The sequence below is a fragment of the Centruroides vittatus genome, unplaced genomic scaffold, assembly GCF_030686945.1.
Source record: "Centruroides vittatus isolate TY-2023 unplaced genomic scaffold, ASM3068694v2 contig_890, whole genome shotgun sequence".
NCBI lineage: Eukaryota > Metazoa > Arthropoda > Arachnida > Scorpiones > Buthidae > Centruroides > Centruroides vittatus.
This window is the reverse complement of record NW_027122581.1, coordinates 16121-35123: the sequence shown is the minus strand read 5'-3', so window position 1 is coordinate 35123 and position 19003 is coordinate 16121. Positions and strand designations below refer to the sequence as shown.

General features: G+C 26.3%; 1 protein-coding gene across 1 annotated transcript in view; it reads right to left on the bottom strand.

Moving 5' to 3' along the window:
* Positions 1-10122, bottom strand: part of LOC136983884 (protein draper-like) — a 72883-nt gene extending 62761 nt beyond the window's left edge. Inside the window, exon 1 of the mRNA XM_067280759.1 lies at positions 10005-10122. The gene's annotated coding sequence lies outside the window, so the exon portion shown is untranslated. The remainder of the gene's footprint in view (positions 1-10004) is intronic.
* Between the last annotated feature and the right edge of the window lie 8881 nt (positions 10123-19003).

Genomic DNA, 19003 nt, shown 5'->3' with positions numbered 1-19003 from the left:
TATTAATTTATAACAACTTTTATTATAAAGTTTATTTTTAAAGGTTCGAAAAAAGAGGCTATAAGAGGTTCACTATTTTATATAACATTTTCCTTCTGAAGAGTAATACTGATTTACTAATTTAATAAAATCTGTCTAAAATTGAGAACAAATCTTGGAATGGAGTTGGTATGTATAATAATAATTATTATTATAAGCTAAAAACCTGTCTGAAGCAAAAATAAAAGATTTTTTGAGTACCAACCTTATAATATAATCCAAGTAAATTGAAATTTTTTGATGTATCAGCAACTAAATTCTAAATCATTATTAATGCCTGTGTGCCCCTTTGGGCTCATTTCACAGATTATAGCTTATGTAACCAAGAAGTTGACTATTATTTTTACTTTCCTAACTATTATCAATTATTATCATAACAAGGGAAGTATTGGAATTTTATCAAATTTGACTCAAATATGTAAAAATAGAAAATTCTGTAAGGTATCATCAAATTCCATTTTAGAACATGTTTTACTGTATTTCTCTACAGATTAGAATGCCAAAAATATTTTAAATATTTTTATATTAGTAGTTATATAGCCCAATATAACTGGCAATCATTTGGTTTTAATATTTTAAAATAACTAAATGATGCATAATTCCTTCATATTTTCATTTTATTATTTAAAACAAATTTTACTTATAACATTTTATATTCAATAAATAAAAATTGCCACCATAATCAGAAAACAGAGTTTATAGGCAATATTTGTCAACTGAGCTAAAGTTCAAATTTCTTTTTAAATATTTGCTTGTATTTTTTTAACAAACTTTTGATGATGGAAAACATTGCTTATAATTAAAAGTTTTAAAAATAATAAATGGAAATTAGGCTAATCTAACACTTATGGACTTTTAAGACTAATTTAGTTTAAATTTTTCATTAAAAAATTTTTTTGCAGAAGTCTACAGCAGTTAATATAAACTGAAAGATTTTTTTTAATCTGAAAATTTAATTTAATTACTATAAATAAAATCATGATACTATATATCTCATATTTTATAAAATCTTATATAAGCTCAGAATGACTTGCAAATAAAGGTGTGAAAACATTCTTCTCTAGAGTAGAAGTCTACATAGCCTTCTATTTTGTTTAACTTGAAGAAGGCCATTTAAAAAGGCCGAAAACGTTAGTTAAATTAAAGAAAGTGTAGAAAAAAGAAAGAAAAGTGTTGTGAAACTTCGTAAAATAAGTTCTAGTTTACTACACATAGAATGCAAATCAAACACAAACCGAAAATTTTTCTGTTTTCATCGTTTGTACCGGAAATTTAAAGGTTGAAGTTGCTGGATTAGATTTTTCTGTTTGTGTTAAAATTCTATCAGCAGAACCTGACGATAACCTTTGTTAAGGTTGAAAATGTTTGTTCATCATTAAATCTTTTCATTCTTCTAACTGGATTTTAGACTTGTGAGTATTATAGTAATATAAAAAATATATATCCAGTTCAAGATAGGGTTTTTGCTATTACATAAATACTTTTTTAGCAGCATAATATTTAAATATTTCATATTTATTTTGAGTTTAAAATATTAGTTTTTCATACAGAATAGTAGTTATCTTGAAAAGAAAATGTTGTTTGTTGTTTAAAAATAATCTGAAAAACAATTTTATTTGCAAAATTATCTGTTTGTATAAATTATAGACTTATATTAAAGTAGAATCTGTTTACTATAATCATGGATTTGTTATTAATGACTGCTAACAATATTTTAGAAGAATTGAAGAAACACAGAAGTTGAAACACAAACAAAACTGATTATTGTACTCAAAGTTTTGGTTATAGTTGTTATCATCTTCAGTTAATTAAGGACTTTAAAATGCCTTTCTGTGTTATCAGCCTCAACATGTGACTGATTACAAGTACAAGCAGTTGTTATCAGTCTAAAGGAGGTGCTTTAAACAGCAAATATTAAATTATTTTAATTGATATTTGCTTCAGTAAAATAGTTTAAATCATTGGTATTCCTTACTTCAGTTATGTGATAACTGCTGTTAAGGATAGTATCAGAAAAACAAAAAATGCAGAGGAACAACACTGAATGAGTTACTATTAATTAATAGATCTTTAATTTATATATTTTTGAATTGTTTTAACATGTCCTTTTAATGTCAGAATCAATAAAACCAGAACTTCCAGTAATTGTAGTCTTATTTAATTTCCCTTCTTAAAGTTATCAATTTCAATAACACTCCTAAAATCCAATATTATAAGAGGCTCAAATTAAAATATAATATAAATCACAAAAGTTCATTTAACAAAAACTGAAATATCTTCAATTGATTTCATATGTCAAGTTTTACACTCCTGAAAAGTAAAATTGTAATGCACATTGTGTGACCTCAGTTTGTTGATGCATGCAGTTGCCACCCATGTTTGGCATGATGTGAGTACCTCCAGCAATGTGTGACACAATGGACACAGCAACATCTGTGAACATACCAAAGAGGGAGTGAATCACACTGGTGAACATAGACTGGCAGATTTGCCAAATGGCACATCAGGACCCGTTTGCCACAGCATGTGAAATCTGAAGTTGTCTGTCACCATCAATGAGTACATCTGTGTCCACCCAAACTGTTCACAGCAGGTTGCATGAAGTGAGGCTGCACACAAGACAACCAGCAACAGGGGTATATGCCTGGCATGGTTTCATCATCATTGAAACTAGACCACTAGATAGCATCAGGTACAAATAAATCCCACTTCTGTCTGGGGAGAAATGACAGCCATAGATGGGGGTGGAAGTATCCCGGGGAACACTACGTGCCAGCACTTTTAGCCAAGCATAACACCAACCTCACACCAGACATCATGGTTTGGGGAGGCATCATGCTCAATCAGCAGATAGCCCTGGTGCACATTTCTGGTACTCGACAGCAGACCAGTATGTCACAAATTGTGGAGCCTGTGGTTTAGCCACTGATGCAAGCCATACTTGACACAACGTTCCAGCAAGACAATGCTTGACCACATGTCACACAGCAAACTCTCACCAGCCTGAATGGAATTCACATCCTTTCCTAGCCAGCAGCCTCACTGGATCTCTCCCATTGAACACCTGTGGGACTTTGTCTGATGTGAGGTGCACTAGGGACCACTGCCACTCATCATAGACAACATGTGCGCTGCATTGGATGCAATTTGGCAAGGGATACCTCAGGCAACCATTAGTCACCTCATTGATAATATAGCTCACCATATAGCCTGTATAGTTGCCTGTAGGGGCCATATTCATTATTGAATAAACAGGTGTCTGTTGCATATCTTTGTTCTTTTAATCATTTTCATATATCTGTCACCTCTACCAGTGCTGCAATGTGCATGCGGATATGCACATTCCTTTGTGGTGTTTCCATTTCACTTTGATGAGTATTGAAACTATAAAGTTAACTTCAATTTTATCCACATATTTCTAAAACTTCATAACTATAAGATTTACACATTTGTAAGATAATCTATAGAAGACAAAATTACAAACCACTAGGGAAAACCGTTTTCCTTTAAATGCCTTATTTTTTTACCAAACCAAACGATATTTTATGTACCATATGTGAATTCACTGTATTTAACAAAATCCAGAATATACTAATTAGGCCACACCACAACTAACATGCAAATTATTGCTATTCTTGTATAAACCTTCAATTACTTCTGAACATCATAGCCCTAGTGCTGTGCATATTTTAAACTCTAGAAATTACATATATTCTATAAAATTTTTAATTGGATAAACACGCATATGTGTTTATATATATACACACATACACCTCACAACATGTGTTTGTCCAATTAAAAATTTTTTCCTGTACATATTTGACTGATATTTATATATAAAGAGTGAAGGTCCAGATCCTCTATGCCCTTTCCTGATTCTGCTATTGGTCAGTCATTGTTTTCAACACAGCTGGGCTCCAAAATGATTATAATTAGCAAATTCTAATGTATTTTGGAAACTATAACAAATTTTTTGACAAAAAGTTTGCAAAATAGGCTATATAGTTTATGCTTGTATGATTTATTATTATTATTATAAACTGATAGACTGGAAATATAATTTCTATATTTGCAATGTCTTACAATACTATATACACAGGAGAATTCTTTACAAGAAAATGATATCAATTTTTTTAATGAGAAAAGTGATAAAAAAAAATAGATAACTATTAAAAACAAAAAATTTCCCACATGATTTTGTTTTGTAAACAGAAAACTACAGTACTTTCATATGTAATATGATCTTACATTATCATATCATGCAATCGAAAATAAACATAAGATAAAACTGTTTAAAATAAATTACTATATTTGTACACTGCAATAAATTAATGATTCTTTTATACTCTATTTATTATAGCCTATAACTGAAAATTTAAGTTTCTTAATACATCTCAATATATTAATTATACAATAATATACTAAAGGTGTAGGAGGAGCTGTTTACTGCAATCACAGATAACACTAACAGAATTAGTCCTTAGAAATGTCTTTAAACATAAAATTGATGATGATGATAATTATCATATTAAAAATATAATATTAATTATATTAATTACATTATAATTAATAATGCTTAAAACAATTTGAAATATACATGTTTCTTTAATATCAGAATCAATAAAACTGAATTTTCAGTAATTATTTAACCTTATTTAATTACATCATTTAATATCATTTGGTTATTGTTATCATTTACCAGTATAAGTAAGTTGTGAAATCAAAACAATTCACACTTTTCCAGCAAATGGGTTTAAGAATGAATATACAAATGTTTTTGGTTTATTTTATAAAACTGCCTCAGGTTTACTGGAAAAGTATGAATGGTTATGATTTTACAAGTTATCTGAGCCAACTTTGATTTTGGATTTTAGTAAGGATAAATAGTGAAGTAATTACATTAAGCCAGTGGTTTTAACCAGGGTGTGATAGCACATTACAATGCTACAATGACATTTCAGGAGTACAATGTAATATAGTGCTGAGCAATGCCATAACATTTTTTTTAATGTATATTACTAAAAGTATCTAAAGCACAATAACTCTACATTTATAGAAAAATAGGAATGCTGTAAGAAAAATTTACCAGGTTGAGGTGCCACTATTGGAAAAAAGTTGAAAAACATTTCATTAAACAAATTCTATATTTCTAAAGAAGCAATACATTTAAAATCCTTTAGTGTATCACATTATGATATTTATTGTTTGCATATAATAAATTATTTAAGTTTGATATATTCTCGAAATTTACAAACTTTTTCTTACAGTGCAAGAGGAAACAAAAATATATTTTATAGATTGTCTAAATATTAAGATAATATTTTTTTATATAATACAAATCAATTTTTTTGTTAAAACATATTTTACTGTTTTTAAATTTTTAGTAACTGTTTCACTCTTTTATGATAGCCCTTGAAGGTTAGGTATTTTCTTTAAAGAAAATATCTAAACTTCAAGGGCTAACATGAAAGAGTGAATTTTTCCTTATTTGTGCAACAGAATGTGAAATACATCCTATTTGTGTTTTTTTGAAGTGAAATCACCTGCAAGACATTGAATATGTCTGAAAACAATAGTGAATGTCATTAAAATGTTTGCTAGAGTATTTAAGGTGCAGTTGTATTTAGTTGAACAGAATCTACTTGACACTCATGAATTTATTAAATTGGAGGAGTTTTAACATTTTCAAGGAACTTGAAAAGAAAAGAATCAATAAAGGATCAAACTATATAATTTTAAGATGTGTCTTTGTTTGATTATTTATTTTCTATCCTGATTATATTCATTCACATTTTTAAAAATAAAAACACAGAAATATATTTCAAAAAAATGAAAATATCAATAAGAAATTTGTTTTGATGAACTCTGGAAGTAGGCCTATATCAATATTCAAAAATAAAAGTTTATGATAACTTTTTTACCATATTTCTAACTATCAGTTAAAAATTCTTATTAATTAAAGGAAATTTCTACCAGCAGCATATTTTGTACACAGACTTTTGTTGTTATAATTAAATTGAAAAGGTTTTATTAAAAATATTTATACATAAAAGTCCAAAATACAGTATACTCCTGATTATCTGGGCTAATCAGTAGTAATGGAGGCATAGATAATCTGCAAATCTGTTTTGTTGAAAGCTAATTGATTATTCTCTCTAGTTTTTAATCTCATATTAAATTTAACACAACAGTATGTTATAAATAAAATATGTTTCAAGAATAACAATTAATTAATTAATAAGCTTTCAATGCAATCAGAGTTGAATAAATCTTTCAATGTAACAGAAAATTCAGAAAAATTTACTGAACTAGTACCACATAGCAGGCATCTGGTTGAAATTAATATTTCATAACTTCGTTAAAAACAGGATTTTTGTGTATTAAGATCCTCTCTTTACCTTTCCCTTTAATAAGATATTTATGACCATTATTATGTAGGAAACAATAGCCACAAAAAAATTCTGAAAGGAAAATGCTTTAGGGTAAGGGTTGGCTCATTAGCCTTCTCAATTTGGGGTCCTGGGTATTCTGTCAACATCCAGGATACCAGATAGAACAGTGTATGGATCATCTGTGACCACTAAAATTAGGTTAAATGCTCAACATACTATTTTAAATTACAAGTGTTAACAATGCAGACTTTTATTCAATGCTAATTTGTATTCCTGATGTAAATTTTTATTGAGACTTAAGCATGCATGAATAATATGCACACAGATAGTAAATACAATATATTCACAACTTTTAAATTTAAGCTTTAAAAATTTTGGTATTTTTAAATTATATGAAAATCACAATTATATACAAATGATTCAAAATATACGTAGATCTCTAACAGTATCAACAGTACTTAAAAATACAATATACAATAAAAAAACAATTTTATCAAGTATTTTTGCTTTTCTTTCTAGCATGTTCAGATTGATCACATAATAATAAATGTTAAAATCGAAACATTTAAAATTCAAACTTAAACATCTTACATTAATTAATTTTAGCATAAAAGAGTGTAAAATTGATGTTAAATGTCTAAGTTTAAATTTAAGGTGTTCAATTAACAATATTTAGTTTCAACATATGTTATTAAAATGCTAGAATGATATAAAGCAACATACACCTAAAAATCAGTTTGTATTTATTCTCAATTTAAATATTGTCACAACTGTACTGTTGGGTATAATTTTTGACAAGCTAAGCCACAAATTATGACTTTGATTTCAATACACACACAAAATATATAGTGTGTGTGTGTATTGTCAGTGGCACACACAGAAGAGGGCCAAGGGGCTCTGGAACCCTCCAAAAGAAAAACAAACACTAGAGAAAATTTTCCAAAAATCTTTTCTCAATTAAAATTCATTTTTTCATTCATATTGTGTCATGTCTCCTATTTCTATACTACTTACAAATTAAATTAACAGTCACATAAGATGGAAATTTTATTGAATTTGCATTAAAAAATTTTTTTTATCCATTCAACTTGGCTCCCCCGAAAATTAAATCCTGAGTGCATCACTGTGTATTATACTTAATTATACATAATAACTGCTACATAAATAACTGAAATAAATACAAACCGATTAAGTACTAAATAAAAATTATATTTTAATTCAGCAAAAGTATTTACTAAACCATGGTGGCCTATAAAACAGATTTATAATGTTTATTTTTAGTAAATAATTCTGTGGCTAAAATTAGTGCTTTTAAATTGCCAAATGAGCATTTTAAGACATTTATTAAAAAAATAATTGTTTTCCTTTAAAAAATATACATTTTTTCACAACCTCCTCTCATCTTCACTTCTTACAATCTTTTCAAATATGCTAATTCTCTTCAAATATTGAACTAAAAAAGAAGCCAGGATTCTATTTAAAAGTGCTCGATTCCAAGAATGGTTAGACAGATAGCCGAAAAGCATTATATAAATTAAAAAATAGTTGCTGGAATAATTTGTTTTCTTTATGAAAATAGGATTGTCAAACATACTTCATCTCTTAAGAATAAAATATTTTATTTTAAATAATAGTTCTCAGTGTTTACTAGTAAAGCAGATATTTTAAAGTAACACAATATATAGCCAATCATTTGAAAACATGATAAATGTCAAAAATATCTCTTTCTACTTTTGCAGAATATATTTTCATTAAAAAGTTAAATGTAATAAAATGTATGCTTTTTTGCAGTAACAGGATATGCACTGATTTTGATAAAATCAGAAGGTCTATAAATAATTTAATATAACCCTAATTATTAAAGCTTATTTTGGAAATACAATTTTAATATTAAAAATTTGTTATTCCCACAAGATTTTGATTTTGAAAATGATTAAATACTAATATAAAATTTATTAAAAATTTTTGCTTTGTGTTGGCTACATTGCATAGCATTAGTATGTTCATTTTCAATGATCAGATACATTGAAATGAAGTGAAATGAACAGAACTATATTTTATTATTTCAGATTTCCTATTATTAAATATTAATTATAAATTATTCTAGATATTAATAATATCTAGAATAATTATGAAATGAATTACCAACAATTGCCTTAAATATCAAGCTATAATCCGATATTTAAGGTGATTGTTGGTAATTCATTATATACTCATCGGGCTTAGAGATGTTTATTATTTATATAATTATAAAAAACTAATTTTTTGTTTTCATATTTCTAGAATTTTAACAAATTCTTTCAAAGCAAAAACAACACTTAAACAAAAACAATTTAATATCTTATCACAGGGTTTCTTCAGTTAGCTTGTCATATTGTAGCAGCTATATGATCAATGCTATCAGTGATGTATATTATTTCCACAGTATTAAGAATACAATTATTCCTTTCTATTTGTTTAATTTTTAAATAATTGGATTTATTTAATCAAATTTAAAACTAACTAGATAATGTACAGTACAATGAATACCAGTTTATTTGTGAAACATTAATTATAAAACAAGACAGATTAATAATGTCTATCCTGATGGACTTGGTTGGCCAAAAATACTACAGAAATTGTTACTTAATGTACTGTACATTAGTAAGCTTCAACAAAGCAGATATTTTAAGTTTTTAATTTTAAGAAACCTGAATTTTCATTATCTATAATTATCACAAATGTTTACAATAAAAAAAAAAAATTGTCTGTCTTGTCAAGACAGAAAAATTCAGTTAATTCCAGTTTATCAATAAAAGTACAACTACTGTATGAAATGTCAGATTTGTATTCTTTCAATGCACAAAACAGTTCTTTACATCATTGTCACTGTATATTAATCTTTTCAATATTAATACTTTGTTTACATTTTCAAAGACTAAATTCTTACACTAATTAACCATTTTAAAGAAATTACTTAAAAATATTATTTTCAAAAGAAAACAAATTTAAAAAGTATTGCGAAGAAAAGTTCTTTCTTCCATTCAATTATTTATACTGAATTATAGACATAAAAAACCAAAATATGTTAAAAAAAACTGCCCAAATCTGTGATTTCTTCTAAATAAATAAGTCATATTTTGATCAGTTTAACTATTTAAGACTTCCACTAATGAATTTATAATTAAAGCAGGAGGAGGAAAATGAGTTATCATCATGTATTTTAGTAAGGTAATTAAATAAAATTTAGAAAAACAATGTGAATCCTCATTATAACTATTAAACTTGATTCTAATTAACAACTGATTACGTTAATCAATAGGAAATGATTATTAGTGAACGAAACATAAAGGAAACGATTTCTTGTTTCCTTTAAAACCGAATAAACGTTTATATATTAATTAAGTTCGATATTAACGGGTCACGATCTTAAACAAATCATTGTCACGCTGATATTTTGTTATTGAAAATTGAATCCATCAAACGGACACTTTCGGTACTAAAATTAATATTTTTTTTAAATTAAACATTATGATGATAACAATAACTATAAAAGATGTATAACGTTATAAAGCAATTAGCTGTTTATTTTACCTGACGAAGAGGTCATTTATCAACCTTCAACCGAAAACCATTTCCGTCTACGCACAAAACTCCTTTTCCACATCAACAAATATTTCCCGTGACCCGAAACTAACAGCGCCCTCTTTCGACAAACTTTAATTGACGAGTGGTTGCGTGACGTCATCGGAATTCGCGCGAAAAACGGAAATTTATTTTGCTTATTTCCGGTATTATCGTTATTCAATGATAGAAGAAAAGAATAGAAATTGTGTGTGATTCATTCATACGAATTATTTACTAAGAAATTTTGTATTTTTATCTATTAAACATTCCTAATATGGCTAACGTTGTATTATTATTATTATTTTAAATCAAATTTTAAAGTGTTTCGGCCCTCTTACGGCCTTAAATGTTACAAATTTAATTTTCTTATATGATTTTTATAAAATTTCAGTTCTTTCATAATACATTTTGTTAATTAATGAAAATTAAATGAATTAATTAAGTTTCGGTCGTTAATGAGAAATAATCGAAAGAATGACGTCACGAAATTTGATTCAAATTATTATTACGTGTTCGACGACACAGTAATCGGTGTAGGTTTTTCAATGATGTGTGTGTGTCTGTGTGTGTGAATTAAAATTTTTCCGTCAGATGTCTTAGCAAAAGTATAAAATTTAAATTATTTTGTTTATTTTAGAACTATCTTTTAAACACGTCTTTTAAAATGTTTAATTAAAGACCAAATTTTATATACACATGTGTATATGTATGTGAAAACGTATTACAAGAAAAATACGTCATAGACAAATATCCCACGTGACCGAATGTCATTAATTCTCAAACCATGTGATTTCGACAATAGTTACATAATTAGGAGAGACAAACAAGATGATAATTGTGATCTGGACTTTTTATTCTAGGAACACGTGACAATTTTCTTGACTTATCTAATTTTGTCACTTGTTGCTCACTAAATAATTAAGAAAACGTAGAATTAGTATCTATATTTTATGATTATTTATCGTATATACAATGGTTTTATAGGTCGTAGAAATTATTATATTGCGTTATTCGACATGCGAAAAGTTCCAAAAGACACGTACAGTACTTGTACTCTTTTATTATAATAAATAAACATGTTGTGAAACAAAATTATGATACGAAATTTTAAAATGAAAAAAGATTTTTTTTAATTTTGAAAATCGAAATTTAATTATAAATTACACACACGAAAAAAAGAAAAACAAATTTTCAAAGATGTGTGGTGTCGGCAGGAACATTGTATTGTATACACATGATAAAAGCATTGAAGTGCATATGTTTTACGTCATTGTCAACGTCACGAAGTCGCTTAAAGAGGTCAAGTTTATTTAAAATCGGGCATTACTCTATTCCATTGAAAAATTGAATAAATGATCTAAGTGAAAAGGTTCGCAAAATATAGAAATATTTATTTTATTTATTCAATATACGTATATTTCTCATATTTTATACATATATAGCCCTATATAAAATTTGAAGAATATAAATTTCATGTCCTTACTTTATATTTAGTAATAAATGCATTAAACAGCATATTATGTCATTTAATTTTAAACTGTATTATAAATAATAATAATACATAAGAGTAAAAAGATAGGAAAATAATCTTTAGTAGTTTATATATATTTTTAAGAATTGTATAATTGTTATAAAAGTTTTAAAATTACTATAATAGCATAATATTTATATTTTACAACATTATAAAATAAACTGTAGCCTAATCGACTTTATTATATTTAAAACCGGAACAATTTTATATTTTCAACTAATTTTTATGTATTTTTGTAAATAATTATTAATAAAATATTCATATTTTATTAAAAATTATTTATAAAATTGTGTAATAAAACAGACAATATTTTGTACATTAAATCAATTAAAGTTAATTTTTTTTTAATTTTATACGATTATGTTTAAATTTGGTTTGAAAGTCTAAAATTTTATTAAAAATTCTAAATTTTATCTAAAATATTATGTACTGAATAATGAATAGATTTTTAAAAATTTAAAAACATATGTTAAATTATTTTTTTAAAAATTAAATAGGTAAAATAGATAAAATAGAATGCCATAATATTGATTTTTATATAATTATATTGCTCAAACTTTTAATTTAAATTTATTTATTAAACTTTTGGATTTTTTAATTATAAAAAAGCCATTTATGTTACAATAAATTGTTATTAACATTATCTAAAATACAAACTAAAACAAAATAATAATTATTTAATAATTTTTATAAAATGATTTTTTATTGGATCTTTCTGTGAACTATTATTTTAATAAATAAATAAATAGTTTATATCTAACATTTATATAAACTAATATAGATTATATTGAAAATAAACTGATAAACTGAGTAGAAATATATATGTATATATTTTTTAAATTAAAAATATATAAAGAAAATTAAAATGTATTAAGAAACAGAGTATGAAAAGCACATAAAAATAAAGTATTTAAAAACTTTTTAGTATTGTGTTATCTTAATTTTAAATTTAAAAAAAAAAACATGTTTGTTATAAAATAGCAAAAAAATATAACAATATTTTTTTAGTTTGTTTACTTTATACTCAATCATTTACAGAATTGCATAAAGATAAAAACCTCTACCATTTTATTTAATGTTGTATAATGTAAATATGTAGGCTAATATAAAATATAATTAACCAAATTGCAAAAATTGCATCTAATGGTTACCCAAGTAACATAATTTTTTAAAAAAACAACAATTTTTGCATTTCTCGACGTTTCAAGGTCCCGAGTCCAAAAATGTAAAAATCTAAGGGGGTCAGTTTTTGACCGATCGCCATACTTTCCCTATGTTATATATCAATGTAACAGAGCAGGGAAAATAATAACAAAATTAATTAAAATATAAATTAAATATTTATTAATTATCTCACTCTATTCTTCAATAATAAAAATAAAATTAAGATATAAATAAAAGTTTGGAAGGATAATGGTTATCTTTTGTTTAAATACTTTTTTTAAATGCTTTTATTTAACTTGCTTTGTACAGTACGTCCTCAAATCTTGCAACTTTAATTTCGTTCACTTCTGTTACGATAGAAGGTCGAAACTTTGACGTACAATACCTAACTCCGATGACAATACAATACCTTTTGATGCTGTTTTAGGGAAGTACTCCACCTCGAAACACTCTAATCACAATAAAATTTAATCATGATGTGTGAGTAAATGCACTTAATGATGTATACTTCATTTCGAGATTGAAGATGGAATGAGATCATTCCATCCTCAATCTCGAAAAACATGACCAATATAAGCGTTTTTTTTTTTTAAATTTCTAAAAAAATATTAAAGTTATTATAAATGGCTTTAAAAATAGAATTAAAGTTTTACTGTACTTTTAAATCGTTCTTTTATATTAAAATTCTTTAAGAAACATAAAAATATGCTAAAATATTTTTAAGCTTGAATATTACAAACACTGATTAAAATTTTGGTTATTAAATGAATTTAAAAGTAATTTTGCTAATGCACATAAAATTGATTTTAAAAATATTACGAACATTTAAACGTATTTCTTAGTCCATTTTGATAATTTATGGCTCTATTCTGAATATATAATCTTAAAGCAATCTTGGATGAAGCAGTACTTTTTGGGAACCCTGAGTTTAAAGTAATTTTGGCCCAATCAAAAAGGTCTATTCTTACAGATATCTGCCGTCATGTAATATGCATAATGTTTATTCAGCCTATCACTCGGGCACTCGGAATCGAATACAGCCGGTCAAAAAACATCAGTAATTTTTCGGGGGTGGTCTGTCTCGGCTATCCCCTCACCTCCCGGCAGTCACCATTGTGCACCTAGTCGAACTGGTGATGGACATAATTAAAAGACCCTCTTAGTGCCCACAGGACGGATTCAAAAATCAAAAACAAAATATCTTATTTGAGTATTATAAGCGTTCATCTATCGTAGTTGTTCTATATTAATGTTTTAATTTTTTTTCTTTTTTTTAAATTTATACGAAGCCTATTTTGAGTATGATCTTTCAGATTCGCAGTTAGTTAAGAGTCTTAGAAAACATTTGCAACGAATAGATAATTTTGCTATTTACTGGGTTTTCTATTTACATACTTTCTATTTTCTAATTTTCTATATTTTCTTTTCTTGTATAATTTTAAACATATTGATACGGGCCTACCCTATGTTCGAATGCAAACAAAATTCTTCCAACAACATAAAACATTTTAACGTGGAGAACGATGTCAGAGGAAAGGGCCACAGTGATAGTATCATTTTTGATGTTATATTTATAGTTTATACATTAATATAACATTATAATATAAATTTATCGTTTTAGAATGTAGAATCTTTATTAGATAAATAAAAGAGAAAACTTAGGTAAGACAACTATATAACAATGCTATAATAAAAATTAATAATTTTTTTCTACTTAGAACCCCCCAAAAGTTGCGTGGCCTCAGACTATAGTCCCATTTGTCCTTATTACAGTCTTGCTACTGCATAGATGACAAAAATTTTAATTAAAAATGCAAAATAAAAATAGGCCTACAATGTTAAAATTTTATTGTAAATAAAAATTTCTTTTAATTGTGAATAAAATGCAAGCTTACAATAAAATTTCAATAAAAATAAACTAATACCTGAAGTAAAAATCAATATAAAATGATCATATAGGCTAATATAAAATTTGAATCTGCAATTAATATTAGGATAACCATAATTATAGGTTGAAAATTATCGGCTTAGGCTACATATCAAATTCTAATTTCTAGTCCATCATATATCTTATTATAGGTTTATCAATTTAATGATGTAGCTACAGGGTAACTTACATCATTTGTTTCAGTGCAATCAAGATTGAAAGTCTTTAAAAATTACGATACCAGCATAAAAAAATAATCTACAGTTATAATTAGTCATGCTCTTTCTTCAAATCAACTACTGATCAGACATTTTCGAGAAATCGAACATTTCAATCTTATTAGCATATCTGAATAAAAAGAGGTCAATGATAATATATAAAATTTTCTATTGACCCAATCATGGCCATAAATATAAATAAATTACTCTAATAATGTTCATTATTTTTAATAATAATAAGGGAAAATTTAATTTAAAAATCAATGTTTTATATTAATATTCTAATCCGAAAAGAATTTATTTTAAAAAAAATTAGTTATTAGTTGTTTATATTTTTGTCAAAATGAAAACGATGTCAGCAATTGCCTCAAAAAGTAACAATTTTATTTATTCGTGTATTTGGTTCTGATGAATATAAAATACAAATCATTCAAATTGAATTTTTTTCGATATAAGTTTGTTTTTTATTGTTAAATTTTCTTTAAATGAACTTCTAAATTATATCAAACACATTGCTCCAATTAACTTGACCTAGATAAATTGTCGATCAATTTTATAGGTGAGTTTTATAGGTGAGACAGACAGGCATTCCATAAATCAATTTTTTCCTTTTTTTTTTTTTTTTTTTCCTTTCAAATTTTATTTGGTCTTTATGGTATCGTTTTTGCTTCGAATTTCTTCACTAAAAACCTAAATTCTTCAGAGTGATGATTATTTCGTGAAGTCTAATTTTTGATATCAAGGAACATCTTCATGTATGACTAATGAACTAAAATTCGTTCTAAAACATATCAACGATTAACAAAAGCTACAATAGATTTATAGTTATTTGAAAAAAATGTAATGCAGTCTCCTTATTTTCTACATAATAGCCATATCATGCAAAGGAATCGTTGCACAATCCAGAAATGTAGTAATGACTTCCGTTTCCTATTTTTCATCGTTCTTAAAACCACGAATTGTAACCGCATAAAATTCAAAACTTTAATTTTGGGCTTTATATTTCTACATTTAGAATGTGTTGTTTAAAAGTAGAGTATTTTCTAATACAATACTTTATTTGAAAAATTTTAAATTTATTTTTTACGTGTCAAGTGATTCAAACAAACTGATGAGGCTTTAATTCAAGTTTTGGATATAATCACTACTGTAAAACTGTATCGAAATAATCTGAGTAGTGAATTATTATTATATTTGTATCTTGTATATTGAAGTCATTTTACAAATCGTTGGGTATTTCTGAAAGAAATTTATTTAGGGATGAAAAACTTGCACGTGATTAATTAGAATTAATTAATTAAATTGCTAAAATTCCAAATTTAGTAACAATGATTACCATTTTTATTATCATACTTACCAACTTACCATTACATACTTACCATTGGTTTGAATTGTGCATATTTTTATACTTGTTTCGCTTTGTAAATACCAAAGCTTTTTTTTTTTTTTTAATGTATCCATTACGAGTTCAGTTAGGCTTGCAATGGGATAGTCGAGTAGATGAGATTCAGCAAATTCAGGCCGAATTTTCCCAAAAACTTCCTGAGGATCTGACTTTGATTCTGAAAGGGGTATACACATGATTTAGCCGTCTTAATCATGCGGCAGTCGTACACGAACAATATTATTTAATCGTTAATTATAAATTTTGTATTTCCTCTAAGAATAGCCTAATGCTACTACTACAGAAATCGATATTGAAATTGCAAAATTTCCAATAAATTCATCCCAATTTTACAAATCATCATAAAGAACTCATAAATTCATTGATTATAATCAATGGCAGATACATATACTTCCACTTTTCTTAGAACTAATTATAAATCCGAAATACAACTATCATTTCCTTCCTCGTTATTTCACACTTTTTCAATAATAATAATAATAATAATGAATATTAAGGAACGATAAATCTAGTAACCTATTTTTAGTAACAAAATTATTTTTCTGAATTAACTTATATTTTTCTTAAACCGTTTTTCTAAATTTATGCTTTGTTGTTTATTTATTTATTGGAAAGTAATAAGCAAAGTATAAGTATCGTGTACACAATATTTCCAAATATCCTGTTTATCTTACAGAAAGAAAATTTAAATTATTCCACGAAATCTTAATATTCGTTTTATTGTGTGTAAATTCATCATTTTTCATTATAAATTATCTCACACATTCGTCTTACTTTAGATAGTTCGTTACAGGAAGTGGAGATATTGGTTTTGCTTTTGAATTCATAATTATTTGGAAATGCAAACGTCAAATCGATATAAAATATTATGAAATAATAACGAAGAGAAATTGTTAAGTATTCAAAGTAATGTTGATAAATTGTGTAACAATAAATTAAAAATATCAAATCCAAATATTTTTCAAACTTAATTAAATATTGTGGATTATTAAAATTTGTATGCCATTTAAATCTATTTAAATTTATTAATTAAAAGTGCAAACTTCAAAATTGAAAATTAGTTTATATTTTGGAAGGCCACATGTATTAGGAAAGTTATACTGTACAATAACAATGATTTTGTGATCAATAGATTGATTTTCTTCAACTACTGTCTCGATTAATTTTAAAATCTTATAATTTTATATAATATTAATCAGATAAATAAGTAAAAAATACTCAAAATTTTAACGCAAAATGATCATCTATCATCTGATTATTCGGTATGATTCAATTATAACGCAACGATTTTTATATCTGCATAAGAAATGTTTAAAATGACAGATCAATCAACAACCAATTATATCGAATATAAATCGGTGACGTTTTTATACTTGTCTATTACTCATTCAACGAGTTAAAATCGTGAGAGATTTGTTTAATCCAACAGACAAACAAACGAGTCATCGTTTCAATGTTTAATAAACAAACTTTTAAAGAGAGAAAATACGTTAAATTAGGGACTATCCATTAATTAGGCCTACGTTTACACTTTTGACCCCTCCCTCCTGTTTGTGTACAATGATATATTTTTGGCAAACCTCCTCCCCTTTAATTACTTGTATGACAGTTCACAGACAGCCGATATTGAAGCCCTAACAGTCTGTCGAGTTCTAACTGGCCACTTCCTGTTCCCTAAATTAAAATTTGCTTTGAAAGGGAGACAACTTCTGTCAATTTCGGAAATCCAAGAGGGTGTGCGGAGGAAATTAAATAGCATTCCAAGAAGATTCTTGAGGACATTCGTAAATTAATAGAACTTACAAAATATTGTATAGGTCACAGATGAGTGTATTTTGAAGGCTGGCATTAAATTGAATCATTTATGCCACTATTTTTTAGAAATTCACTCCCTGAACTTTGTATATTTTACGCGTTTTGTATATTGGATTGGTTTTAAGTAGGATTAAACCGGCTATAAAAATTTTAAAGAAAAACAAATTTAAATTAATCATTTTCAATGTTAATATTTTACATTCACTTACAGAAATATTTTTATTAAGTTAACGTTTCTCAATCTGTAGTTCGCAATGATGAAACAGTGATCTTCAGGCAGTATTAAATTAATAAAGATAAAAACTTTGTTAAATGGTGATTTACTTTTAATAATTTACTTGTATTCAAAACATGCTTTCATATTATGTTATAAATGGCACAGTATGTTCCAAATGTTAGTAATACTTGCATAGTTTTAAAACTTAGTAATCCGCAGAATATTTTTCAGAAATTTTACTGGTCCTTGAGTTTAAAAAAGGTTGAGAAACATTGGATTAAGTTACGAAATATAATAGTCTAACACCAAAATATTAGGGTGTTTCAGTGACGACGTTAGTAGAGTTTTAAATTGTCACTAAAACAATATGATACTTTAAAGAAACGTTTCACATATTAAAATATATCTCTAACTCGTGAATCTTTATTTTACTAAACTAAATATGAAATTACAATAAAACCACTATTAATGTAATAAAGAATGATTACATCTTTAAAGAACGTGTCGTGTTGATTATGAGGCTCAGGACCACTCAATAATTTTGTCCTGCCGTTTGTTTTATTCAGTCACACGTCTATTTTGAATGTGCACAAGACCCACGCTGAAAATTTGGACCTGGAAGAAGACTGATAAATTTGTAGGAAGAAGCGAAATCTAAGAGATGCGCTTTTTCCTACAAATTAAAATTT